Source organism: Aedes albopictus, chromosome 2, assembly GCF_035046485.1.
Source record: "Aedes albopictus strain Foshan chromosome 2, AalbF5, whole genome shotgun sequence".
Lineage (NCBI taxonomy): Eukaryota > Metazoa > Arthropoda > Insecta > Diptera > Culicidae > Aedes > Aedes albopictus.
Genome location: NC_085137.1, coordinates 374568496 through 374581556, shown reverse-complemented (window position 1 = coordinate 374581556; position 13061 = coordinate 374568496). Strand labels below are relative to the sequence as shown.

Below are 13061 nucleotides of genomic sequence, written 5' to 3'. Positions count from 1 at the left end.
GTAGTTGAAGAAACGGCCCTTAACTCTCAACATGCACATTGCACATCCTTGCATTGATCGGCTGCCACCCTATCACACGCATCTTGCCCAACACTATAAATCCTGTTCCCAGTTCATTGGTGGTGCCACAGCTTTGGTAGAAGGTAGCCGCTCGATGCCCGCTTTTCCACACTTTCTGTCCAGTCCAACAAAGTTCCTGCAACGCCACGATGTCGAAGTTGCGGGGATGTAGTTCGTCGTAGATTATCCTGTCACATCCTGCGAAACCTAGTGACTTGCAATTCCATGTTCCAAGTTTCCAATCGTAGTCCTTATTTCGTCGCGTGGGTCTTTGCCGATTGTATCGAGTCGTATTTTCTCCTATGTTATTCGCAATGGGGATTTTTACGGGTGGCTTATTGGGCCTACGCCAACACTCCTGTCTCGCCGGAGGGCCATCGTGCCAGTTCTGTTTAACGTCCCAACCAACACTGGGACGACCACGCTGATGGGGCTACCACCTTGGATCTAGATGGGCGTGGTGCAGCGTTTCTTACTCAGCCGCTGGATGCCAGAACAGACGCTGTTTGAGCCGCACCTCCTTGGTGAACAGACACTCGGATCGTACCTCCTCAATCTAGCTGAAGTCAGAAGGACAACAGTGCCCAGGCTGCACTACCAGCTAAGCACACAACTCTTAGCTGGCGGTCTTTGTCATCGCTTGACCCGTGGAAGCATGAGGTAGGAACTTGTGAGGACCAGAGCTATATTGGACGCTCTCCTTATCGACTCACCGTTTTGCAGCCCGGTTTTTAGTTGGCACGCACGGAATGTAATACCGTATCCCTTCGCAACGGTACCGTGAAACGATTGTGGGTTTCGTCATCATCGCGACAAGCTGTGGACAAGAGTGCTGCTGGATTCAGTAAGTATTTGGTCTAATCCCACACCCCGATCGTGTTACCCGGGCAAAACTCGCGGTAAAACTGCAGCAGCAAGTGACCCTTGGAGCTGTGTCTCAAGGTCGGCTTACTACTGGGCAATCGGAGGGGCTTCACGAACAACGTGCAGACACTGTCACCTTACTTGGGTTATGGTATTACAAATATGGAATTATGGAATTGAAACTATTGGTTTTATTGCAAATTTACTACTTTAATGGTGTGGGTGGTATTTATTGGAAACTATTGTAGATTGTGGGTGTAGAGTGGGTGTTTTATTGAGAAATTGAGGACGTACCGGTACTGCTGTTGTTGGTTGTGCTTGGCCTGGTGTATTGGTCGGTGGACGAGCGCTCGCCGATGCTGTAGCGGGCTGGACTGCCTGTCCGCCGGCGGATTGACGGCTTGTGGTGGTGGTTTGGTGGTCGTAATAGCTTGGTGGATCGTGCGAACAGATCGTCTTGGCTTGACGGTGCGATCTGTCTGTCTCACTGGCGTCTTCCCTCTTTGTTGAAGATCGACAGAGCCCAGGACAAGGCCGGATTGACTCTGCCGAGAGGGGTCCTCTTTGGCGGTTAGGGCGCCTTTCGGGGCCCGAGGAATTCGCTCCTTAACGATTATGGCCTCGCAAGACCAGAGCGGGGTTACTCTCTTTTACGCTTTAGGCGTAGTGGTCAACTAGGGGCCACTAGGCCGAGTCGTGTGCTTCACCAACTCTACGAGTTGGTGTACAAAATGGCGGTGGAGTACCGTAAGGTACCACAAAAGGTCCTGTGAGGGCAACGGAGATAGATTTTATAAACTAGCCGTACTAGCGCAACTCTAGTTTAAGCAATAAGGTGGTAAGGCAGGTCTAAATGAAGCATTCAGAAGCTAACACATACCTGATTGAACAACTATCTATCCCGTATCACTTCACCACTCACTTCAAAAACTTTCAAGGAACACTTTCTTTATTAAAATTTTCGATCCGAAGCACACGAACGCCAGATACTTTCTGCAGGATGGCGGATTTTCATTGCGCCTCAATCCTTGCTATCCTATTCTGAGACGGTTATTGTTACCACCCCTTTGTATCAGTCTACGCCCGCTAGGATATGTGTTGTTGTACCCACTCTGTATGTTAAATATGTCCTCCACTTGTCCCCACTCTATACTGTTGTAGTGTTTTACATATTTTAAATTTAAAAACAACTAACCCTACTAACAAACATACAATTTTATTACATTTTAATATAATTAACCCTACTAACCCAACACCTAATAACCTAAGGGACGTGACAGTATCCAAAATAAACATATAGCACATTTTAAAAATCCTTAAATCTTGTAACACACGGTTACAATCGTGCTGCCAATTGGAAGATTGCGCCCCGGTGCCAACGCCAACATTATTCATGAAATTGGGCCGCAACCAAATCAGAAAAGAGATCCCAGTTTGTTGACCGGGGATTCCTAAAACGCAAAGTTTGCGAAGTAAAATTTAAATGTTCAAAAAAGACGTAGCGATGGTCAGATAAAGATTCTTCATCTGACACATGCTAATTGATCATATCGTGACTAATTCTACTAGAGCAACGCGTTATGTGTAACACTTCCTCTCTTGCAGATACCATGAAGGTTGGGCGGTTGCATAGGTCAAGTTATCCAAGATCTGTACTACTCAAGTATTTCATCAAACTGGAGCCTCTCAAATTGATGTCTGAGCTGCCCCAGATGATATGGTGAGCATTATCATCACTACCAACAATTAGTGGAAGGCCTTTTGAAGTGCAGTATGCGATAACTCGTTGAAAGCATCCGTAGGAGATGGTTCATCATGCGGTAAATAAACCGAACAAGAGACGTATTTCCTGTTGAGGTTTCCAACAGATTCATCAACTGTGATAGCACATACATATCTGATGGTTAGTTCAGAGAGGAGTGTAGCAACAATTGCGTTGTTGATAAGTACACATGCTCGAGGCTCTTTCGAAAATAAGGTTCTTGAACTGAAGCCATTTGGGTTGTACATTTTGCATAAGTCTGCAAAGATTGATCATTGCTGTTTTTTTCTGCTGAAGATTGATCTGAGCTATCCTAACCGTAGCCACTACTTAAAACAGGTAAGATTAAACTCTTAACAATCACAGCACATAAAAGAACAGCAGCAACAAAGCCAGATCGGTATCGATTGGAAAACGCCAAAGGCGAGGATACACAGAATACACTGCACTGTGTAAATCGCATAATGCGAAACCATATAGGTGAAAATTGGAACTCATTAATCTTATCAACATCTTCATTACCCCGCCCTTATTTAGCCTTTAGTGAGACTTAATAAGGACAGCTGATTGTCTCGGAGAAACACAGGATCCACTGCACCATTGCTCCGGTTAACGCAGAAGGGCAAAATATTGTGGAGGGCGCCCTGGTACTCCACAGGCTCTGTGAGCGGTTAGTTTTTTATTGGACCCCCCTAGCCCTAGATTCCTAGACACGGCAAGCATATAGTCGCATCACTCCATGAGTTAGGGGTCACCTGTTTAGTAGACTCTTACCACCGGATCAGGCGGTCCGTAGTGTTATTCTTATCCAATTGAGACAACCGCTACCGGCACTACACAGCTATCTAAACTGATCGAGAAAAGAAGTTAATATTGATGATCAACTTCATACAGGATCGAACAGCTCCGATTGATGTTTGCTCTATCTGATAACGGTGTTATTTTATGCGGATAAGTTGATGAGGGCTCATCAGCGACGAGCGAAGTCATTATTCACCAAATGCTGAAATGCCAAATGTTGAGCAACATTTGAAAATGGCACGAACTAGTGTTCAAATCATTGCAATGAATATTTAATACACTGTGTTAGTATGATCTAATCGTGTTCGCAGAGAATAAACTGAATGACGCGATGTTGTAACATCAATTCAAACTTTGACTGCACTGATCAACCCCATTTTCCCGTAACTGTTGAAGCATCCTAACCAATTATGCGTTCGTTTACACCTCCGCCGGTGCGCTGACGATGCCCGACGGTCGCAGAGGTCTGTCTGTTTTGCTTAGTGGGAGGCCAACCAACGCCAACAACGGTTGTTGAAGCGAGTAAAACAAAATCAAGCTCCAAACTGAGGCTGCGTGCCAATGAGTGCGCTCCTACTCTTTTCAGTTTCTCTATGGTTGATTAAGTTCAGCAGAATTAGCTTGAGAAAACTCGCGAAGAAAGAAATGACTTTTACTTTCAACAACCACCGCTTCAGGTTGGAACTTAGTAATGAGGAACAGCCCATCATTTCGAGCGAAGCGCGCACACGCCTTCGTTTTTTTTAATTTTTGATCATAAAAGGTACAACCGCGCGCGGTCAGGGTGCGGGGAGTTCAAGTTCAGTCTGACTGAGCCCCTTTGAATGGGACGGCTTACGCAGTCAGGGTCATTAGTAAAACATATCTGGAATTCTCACCGGGCTATTAAAAACGAGTTAGATGCTATTTACGAGCGATGTTCCATAATAGGGAAAGAAGTTTGGACGAGCATTCAAATTTGTAAAGTTCAATGGCTGAGGGTCATGAGATTAACAAAATTTAATAACTTAATCGCAGCCATGAAAATTTCGTCGGAATGCTCGTTCGGGAACAAGTTTTGGGTTCTTTCGTGATTATGAATTTATTTTTTCTGATCGTTGTCTTACTACACATTCCAATCCAATAAATTCGGATGATATTTTAGAATAAAACGCACTTGTGATCGCTTCAATAAAAGATTTTGTTGTAAGTCTCGGTGAAAGCTTCTTCAAGGCATTTCGAGCTCTGTCTAAGTTGATGCAAGTGCTTATCTTTTTCTTCCATCTACATCCTGATTCGAAGTTGCGCCGTAACAAAAGCACATCATGATGAAATTTGTAAATTAAACAATTATATCTTGGAGCGAACCATTTCATTACGCTTCGCGTTATTCGATACAAACAAACGAGTTAATTCGCATAGATTCCAATCAGTAGCCGTCAAAATCAGGCACCAATTAGGCACAATCAAAATTCGTTTATAAACCCACCATCATCGGCAACAAATTCTTCGATTTCCTCCACACATCATCGTGGCACGCGGTCAATTGTCATTGCTGCTGCACGATGTTGACCGCAGGCTTCAATATCCGCGTCGGAGTTTCAATCGAGATATTAAGGTATTGAGATAATAGCTATTGATATTGACAAAATAATTTAGAGGTCACAAAAACAATAACACATCAAAGTCGCTTTTTTTGGTCGTTGATGCTATTATTACCCAAAAATCTAACCACTCCCAGCCCTGGATGCCATCGTCGACTCGCTTGATTACTATTAATGGCATTGGCATACCTCACAGCATCCTGCATCCCGAGAAGTGCGGTGTGAGCGGAATTCCGCCCCCTACAGTGACCGATATTGCACTCTTCACCCAGTCGTCGCGCCATCATATCCAATTATTCACCTGTGAACAATGAAACACTGCAAAATACAGGGGGCTTGAAGTGCAGACGAGCAAAAGTGGGTATGTGCCAATGTCGTAACATTTCATTCGGCCGGCAGCATAAACCACCATGCTAACCATTGGCGGCGGCAGACTGACCGGGTTCCACTACGGGGGTCTATTTCCGCAGCAAATTTGGACCCGGGCCAAATAGCTGCAAATTGGGGTACTACTGGACGGTGCGGTGCCGTACGGTCATCGCCAATCTGCCGCTCAGCTTTCAGAGGCAGTTGGCTGCCTATTCGTGAGAGGTGAGCAGGAGTGAATCAACAACGCGACGATGGTAGGCAAGTGGTTACGGTAGATTATCTAATGTCTTCTTCTAAATTACGGAAGATATAGATCGAGGGAATTACTCGTCGTACAACCCCAGCATAAATCACGTTATAAGGCGAACAGATTGCGGCTTGATTTTTAATGGTTGATGATGGGAAATTGTACTAGGAAAAGTGTTGATGAACTGATTAGTGGCCTGCGAGGAAGCGGCAACATTTCCGTTCAATTTGGAACATTTTTTCCACCAGGCAACGCTCAAGCGGTAAAGCGCAATAAAACTGTAAGGTACCTCCAGGAATTGCTTCAGGAATATCTTCAGGAGTTACTTCAGGAATACCTCCAGAGATTCCTTCTGGAATACCTCTAGAGATTCGTCCAGGAATACCTCCAGGGATTCCTCCAGGAATACCCCCAGGGATTCCTTCAGGAATACTCCCAGGTATTCCTTCAGGAATACCTCCGGGGATTTCTTCAGGAATAAGTCCGGGGATTCCTTCAGGAATACCTCCGGGGATTCCTTCAGGAATACCTCCGGGGATTCCTTCAGGAATACCTCCGGGGATTCCTTCAGGAATACCTCCGGGGATTCCTTCAAGAATACCTCCGGGGATTCCTTCAGGAATACCTCCGGGGATACCTTCAGGAATACCTCCGGGGATTCCTTCAGGAATACCTCCGGGGATTCCTTCAGGAATACCTCCGGGGATTCCTTCAGGAATACCTCCGGGGATTCCTTCAGGAATACCTCCGGGGATTCCTTCAGGAATTCCTCCGGGGATTCCTTCAGGAATACCTTCGGGGATTCCTTCCGGAATACCTCAGGGAATTCCTTCAGGAATACCTCCGGAGATTCCTTCAGGAATACCTCCGGAGATTCCTTCAGGAATACCTCCGGGGATTCCTTCAGGAATACCTCCGGGGATTCCTTCAGGAATACCTCCGAGGATTCCTTCAGGAATACCTCCGGGGATTCCTTCAGGAATACCTCCGGGGATTCCTTCAGGAATACCTCCGGGGATTCCTTCAGGAATACCTCCGGGGATTCCTTCAGGAATACCTCCGGGGATTCCTTCAGGAATACCTCCGGGGATTCCTTCAGGAATACCTCCGGGGATTCCTTCAGGAATACCTCCGGGGATTCCTTCAGGAATACCTCCGGGGATTCCTTCAGGAATACCTCCGGGGATTCCTTCAGGAATACCTCCGGGGATTCCTTCAGGAATACCTCCGGGGATTCCTTCAGGAATACCTCCGGGGATTCCTTCAGGAATACCTCCGGGGATTCCTTCAGGAATACCTCCGGGGATTCCTTCAGGAATACCTCCGGGGATTCCTTCAGGAATACCTCCGGGGATTCCTTCAGGAATACCTCCGGGGATTCCTTCAGGAATACCTCCGGGGATTCCTTCAGGAATACCTCCGGGGATTCCTTCAGGAATACCTCCGGGGATTCCTTCAGGAATACCTCCGGGGATTCCTTCAGGAATACCTCCGGGGATTCCTTCAGGAATACCTCCGGGGATTCCTTCAGGAATACCTCCGGGGATTCCTTCAGGAATACCTCCGGGGATTCCTTCAGGAATACCTCCGGGGATTCCTTCAGGAATACCTTCGGGGATTCCTTCAGGAATACCTCCGGGGATTCCTTCAGGAATACCTCCGGGGATTCCTTCAGGAATACCTCCGGGGATTCCTTCAGGAATACCTCCGGGGATTCCTTCAGGAATACCTCCGGGGATTCCTTCAGGAATACCTCCGGGGATTCCTTCAGGAATATCTCCGGGGATTCCTTCAGGAATACCTCCGGGGATTCCTTCAGGAATACCTCCGGGGATTCCTTCAGGAATACCTCCGGGGATTCCTTCAGGAATACCTCCAGGATTCCTTCAGGAATACCTCTAGTATTCCTTCAGGGATTCCTTCAGGAATACCTCCGGGGATTCCTTCAGGAATACCTCCGGGGATTCCTTCAGGAATACCTCCGGGGATTCCTTCAGGAATACCTCCGGGGATTCCTTCAGGAATACCTCCGGGGATTCCTTCAGGAATACCTCCGGGGATTCCTTCAGGAATACCTCCGGGGATTCCTTCAGGAATACCTCCGGGGATTCCTTCAGGAATACCTCCGGGGATTCCTTCAGGAATACCTCCGGGGATTCCTTCAGGAATACCTCCGGGGATTCCTTCAGGAATACCTCCGGGGATTCCTTCAGGAATACCTCCGGGGATTCCTTCAGGAATACCTCCGGGGATTCCTTCAGGAATATCTCTGGGGATTCCTTCAGGAATACCTCCGGGGATTCCTTCAGGAATACCTCCGGGGATTCCTTCAGGAATACCTCCGGGGATTCCTTCAGGAATACCTCCAGGATTCCTTCAGGAATACCTCCAGTATTCCTTCAGGGATTCCTTCAGGAATACCTCCGGGGATTCCTTCAGGAATACCTCCGGGGATTCCTTCAGGAATACCTCCGGGGATTCCTTCAGGAATACCTCCGGGGATTCCTTCAGGAATACCTCCGGGGATTCCTTCAGGAATACCTCCGGGGATTCCTTCAGGAATACCTCCGGGGATTCCTTTACAGGAATACCTCCAGGGATTCCTTTACAGGAATACCTCCAGGGATTCCTTTACAGGAATACCTCCGGGGATTCCTTCAGGAATACCTCCGGGGATTCCTTCAGGAATACCTTCGGGCATTCCTTCAGGAATACCTATTACGAAATAATAGTGAAGCACTACAAATGCATATTAAAATATGACATCTTGTAGTGGAAACTTGCAAATGCGTAATAAATTAGGACATTACGTTTGGACAAATACAACACAGAACATATATTTTGCCATGTTTTCCTATTGGATAACAATTTTCGATGACATGATGACGAGGTTTCATTAATGTTGTTGGTCTATCGGTCAATCCTGTAATGGTATTTTCTCTGGCAGGTTGCCTTTCGTTCGCAGCATTAGTTGCTTTCATAGCTTATGTTTTGTCTAGGAATTTCTAATCCTAAGAGGACATCCCGATTCGGGTTTCATCACCAGAGTTCTATAACTTGAAGTCTGTGCCAGTCTATCCTGCCAGAGCCCTATAAATGTGCATTAATACTAGGGGAATATTTACAAGTTAAAATAGCACATTTAACACAAAAATAAAAATTGTAATATACATCCGGGGATTTCTTAGCAATACCTCAGGGGATTCCTCAAGAATGCCTCTGGAGATTCCTCAGGAAGACCTTCAGGGATTCCTTCAGGAATACCTTCAGGAATACCCTTAGGGATTCCTTTAGGAACACCTTCAGGGATTCCTTCAGGAATACCTTTAGCGATTCCTTCTGGAATACCTTCAGAGAATCCATTGAGAATACCTCCAGGGATTCCTTCAGGAATACCTCCAGAGATTCCTTCAGGAATATCTCGTGAGATTCTTCAGGACTATCTCCAAAGATTCCTTCAGGAATACTTCCTGAGATTCTTTCAGAATATCCTTCAAGAATACCTTCAGAAAATCCTTTATTCATACCTTCAGGAATACCTTCAGAGATTTCTTCAAGAATACTTTCAAGTATTCCTTCAGGAATACCACCAGATATTCCTTCAGGTATACCTCCAGAGATTCTTTCAGAAATACCTTCAGGTGGAGCGGACCTGGTGTGGTGGTTAGAACAAAAGACTATCACGCCGAGGACTTGGGATCGAATCCCACTCCCGACATACTCACAAAATGTGGGTTCTTCCTTCGGAAGGGAAGTAAAGCGTGGGTCCCGATATGAAATAGCCTAGGGTTAAAAGTCTCGTTAATACAGACAAAAAAAAAATACCTTCAGGGATTCCTTCAGGAATATCTTCAAGGATTCCTTCATGTAAACCTCCAGGAATCTTTTCAGGAATACCTTTAGGGATTCCTTCAGAAATACCTTCAGAGATTTCTTCAGGAATACCTACAGGGATTCCATCAGGAAAACCTTCAGGGATTCAATCCGGAATACCTTCAGGGATCCCTTCAGGGATTCCTTCAGGGATTCCTTCAGGGATTTCTTCAGGGATTCCTTCAGGGATTCCTTCAGGGATTCCTTCAGGGATTCCTTCAGGGATTCCTTCAGGGATTCCTTCAGGGATTCCTTCAGGAATACCTTCAGGGACTCCTTCAGGAATACCTTCAGGGATTCCTTCAGGAATACCTCCGGGGATTCCTTCAGGAATACCTCCGGGGATTCCTTCAGGAATACCTCCGGGGATTCCTTCAGGAATACCTCCGGGGATTCCATCAAGAATACCTCCGGGGATTCCATCAGGAATACCTCCGGGGATTCCTTCAGGAATACCTCCGGGGATTCCTTCAGGAATACCTCCGGGGATTCCTTCAGGAATACCTCCGGGGATTCCATCAGGAATACCTCCAGGGATTTTTATTTGAATATCTTCAAAGATTCTTTCTGGAATTTCCCTAGGGATTCCTTCCAAATTTTCTCAATGGATTCCTTCAGGAATACCTTCAGACATTCCTTCAATACTTCCAGGGATTCCTTCAGGAAATCCTTAAAGGATACCTTCTGGAAATCCTTCAGATATATCTTCAGAAATTCCTTCAAGAGTACCTTTAGGAATATCTCCAGAGATTTCTATAAGAATATCTTTAAGGATTTCTTCTAGAATACCTACAGATATTCCTCCAGGGCTTCTTTCAGAAATACCTCCAGGGATTTCTATAGGTGTTCCGGAGAACAAGAAGCTCTGGGCCGTTTCTTTCAGCAGCTCGCAACTCGATTAGGTTGGTGCGAAAACAGCTTTTAGCTGGAAATATATTTGTTGTATTCGCAATTCTACCATGTCTTATAATACTCACAATTTTCGGTTTCGAGCGTTTTAGTTCTTCGCTTTTGCCTCAACGTTTTATCCTTTGTGTAGTTGGTGTGTTTGTCACAATCTGTGTTATAATTTTAGGTTAAGTCGATGTAACTAGTTTTAAGGAACAACTTACTGTGATTTATTTGTGATACAATTGTTTTAGTTTTGTGTGAAGTTCAATTTAACGATAATCTTGAATCCAAATTTTAGCTACAATACAAATTTTAGATTAAGTTCAACAAATTTAGTTTTAATAGGTTTAGCAAATCCAATTTCACCTTGCACGTTTCTTTCCACTGCTTGTCAATGCGACAATGGATTTTGACAAGCTTCTCCCTAATGACAGCTGCCAAAGGGCCTGCCGAAAAGATCGAGGGGCCAGTGATGCCAGTTGGTAACAATAGGAATTTCTCAAAGGATTTTTTCAGGAATACCACCAGGGTTCCTTTAGGAATACTTCCAAAGGATTACTTCAGGAATACCTTCAGGGTTTCCCTTAGGAATATCTCCAGAGATTTCTATAGGAATATCTCATTGGATTCCTTCAAGAATAACTCCAGGGCTTCCTCCATAAATTCCTTCGGGAATACCTCCAGGATTTCCTTCCGGAATACCTCAAGGAATTTCTTCCAGAATAGCTCCAGTGATTCCTTCCAGAATGGCTCTAGGGAAGGTTTACTGTCAAATTTAGATGCATAGTTTGTAATTTGAAATTTGCCAAAAAGTTATTGACTCCAACATTATTTGGTAAAGGTATGCTTCACAATAAAGCTAGTCAAGATAGATGACTGTCAATTCATCGATGATTCATGGTTCGCAAAGCTCGCTGTGAGGTGAAATGAGCCAAAAACAAAAATCGAAAAAGTGATGAAAGAGGCATCAAGTGGCCGCCACTTGTACAAGTACCCAACCAAACAAACGGTGCAGTTTATTCAGCGGCAACGGCCAATCAGTTGAATGGTAAAAATGTGTTGCTTGGCAATTGCCATCATCACACAAAGCGATATAGCTGCAGTCACTGCTGCTAATGTGTTGAAGAAGTCCAATTCGACACCAACATTTCAAAAGGGCGTAACTGCTTTTGGAATCATCACCTTCTTTTAAAGCTGTGGATCATGTGTTATGATTTCCATGTTTTTCACAACAAGTACCAGATGGGAAAAACTCTCCTCTTTCCGACAGCCACGGTGGTTTGAGTGTAAGGGAGGCAGTACGACCTACAGCTTTGAAAGAAGGTATTACTTCCAAATGCAGTTACGCCCTTTTGAATTGTTGGTGCCGAATTTTGGAAATAAAAACATGTATTATTTGAAGTATGGTTTTTGGATTTGCATATCATAAAAAAAGAACAATTATGTACTGGATCAATTGTAGCAACAATTTGCAATTACGACTTCTAGTAGTTCTTATGGATTCTGTGAGATCGAGTGTCAGACTGACACTGTCAGTAGGGATTCTTTCTCAAAACCCATCAAGGATTGTAGGATTATTTATTTTACACACGCCTAATCACGCCTAATCAATCGCTTAATACCAGCTATGTCACTAACTAAGGAAAACTATTTTAACAATAATTGCGAGAGACCCTAAAAATGGAGTGTGTTGAAGGGGCTCGTCGGTGAGGTTCCATGTTTTAACTCCGTCTCGTGTTCATTTTACATCGGTTTAGCGTGATAGTTTTTGCTGTAAAATGTGATACCCGGCTTTCGAATAAGAATGGAGCAGTGGTAGGATGCATATGTAAATTGGTGAGCTCGGTTCATGCTATGTTTATTTTGAAAGCTCGGTAAATGTTTAACGCGTATCTTCAGGTTTGTGAGAAAAATGTCTTATAGCGACAAGCAAGAATGGCCGTCTTTAGTGCATGTTTGAAATGTTCCACTTTAATTTCCATCACAAAAGATTGGAAATCAACTACAACCAATTTAAGTCACGTTTGCCATTACAAATATAGACTAACTGACTGTCATTATGACAAACAAATTATGCAGATGGTATTAAAGATTCGCACGCAAAAGTCAGAAATGTGTTGCTCACAAAACACCACTGGTCGCTCTTGGTCCGTAACGTAATGAAACGATTGCTCAGATTAATTTAATCGGAACAAAATGAATGATAAATGAATCTTCTTCCGAAGACGGGACGGATGCTGTTGCGGCTGCTTCAACCTCCTGTACGCAACATCGCCACCACTCGCTGCTGACCTTCATCGATCGCCACGATCGACCGAAACACGTAATGCGACCACCACCGTGAATTGAGCCCCCAATTGTGCGCGCCATTATGTAAACATGTTGTGATGAGTCGTGAAAAATTACAATTCATCATCTCTGTAAGCCAGGCCAGGAAAGGAAGAGTGCCGAAAGTTGAAGACAGAAAAAAAAATCGATCGAACGATGAGGCAACACCGGACGATGGATGGTGGATGCGGTGCGTGGTTTTCCACAGGAGGATTGTTTGTTTCCCGCCGTGCTGTCATACATATTTTCCTTCTGATGATGCTCCGGATGATGATGATTGAGC

General features: G+C 44.8%; 1 protein-coding gene across 6 annotated transcripts in view; it reads left to right on the top strand.

Annotated features, from left to right (window-relative positions):
* Positions 1–13061, top strand: part of LOC109422492 (high affinity cAMP-specific and IBMX-insensitive 3',5'-cyclic phosphodiesterase 8) — an 871092-nt gene that overhangs the window by 737359 nt on the left and 120672 nt on the right. The gene's annotated exons all lie outside the window — the stretch shown is intronic.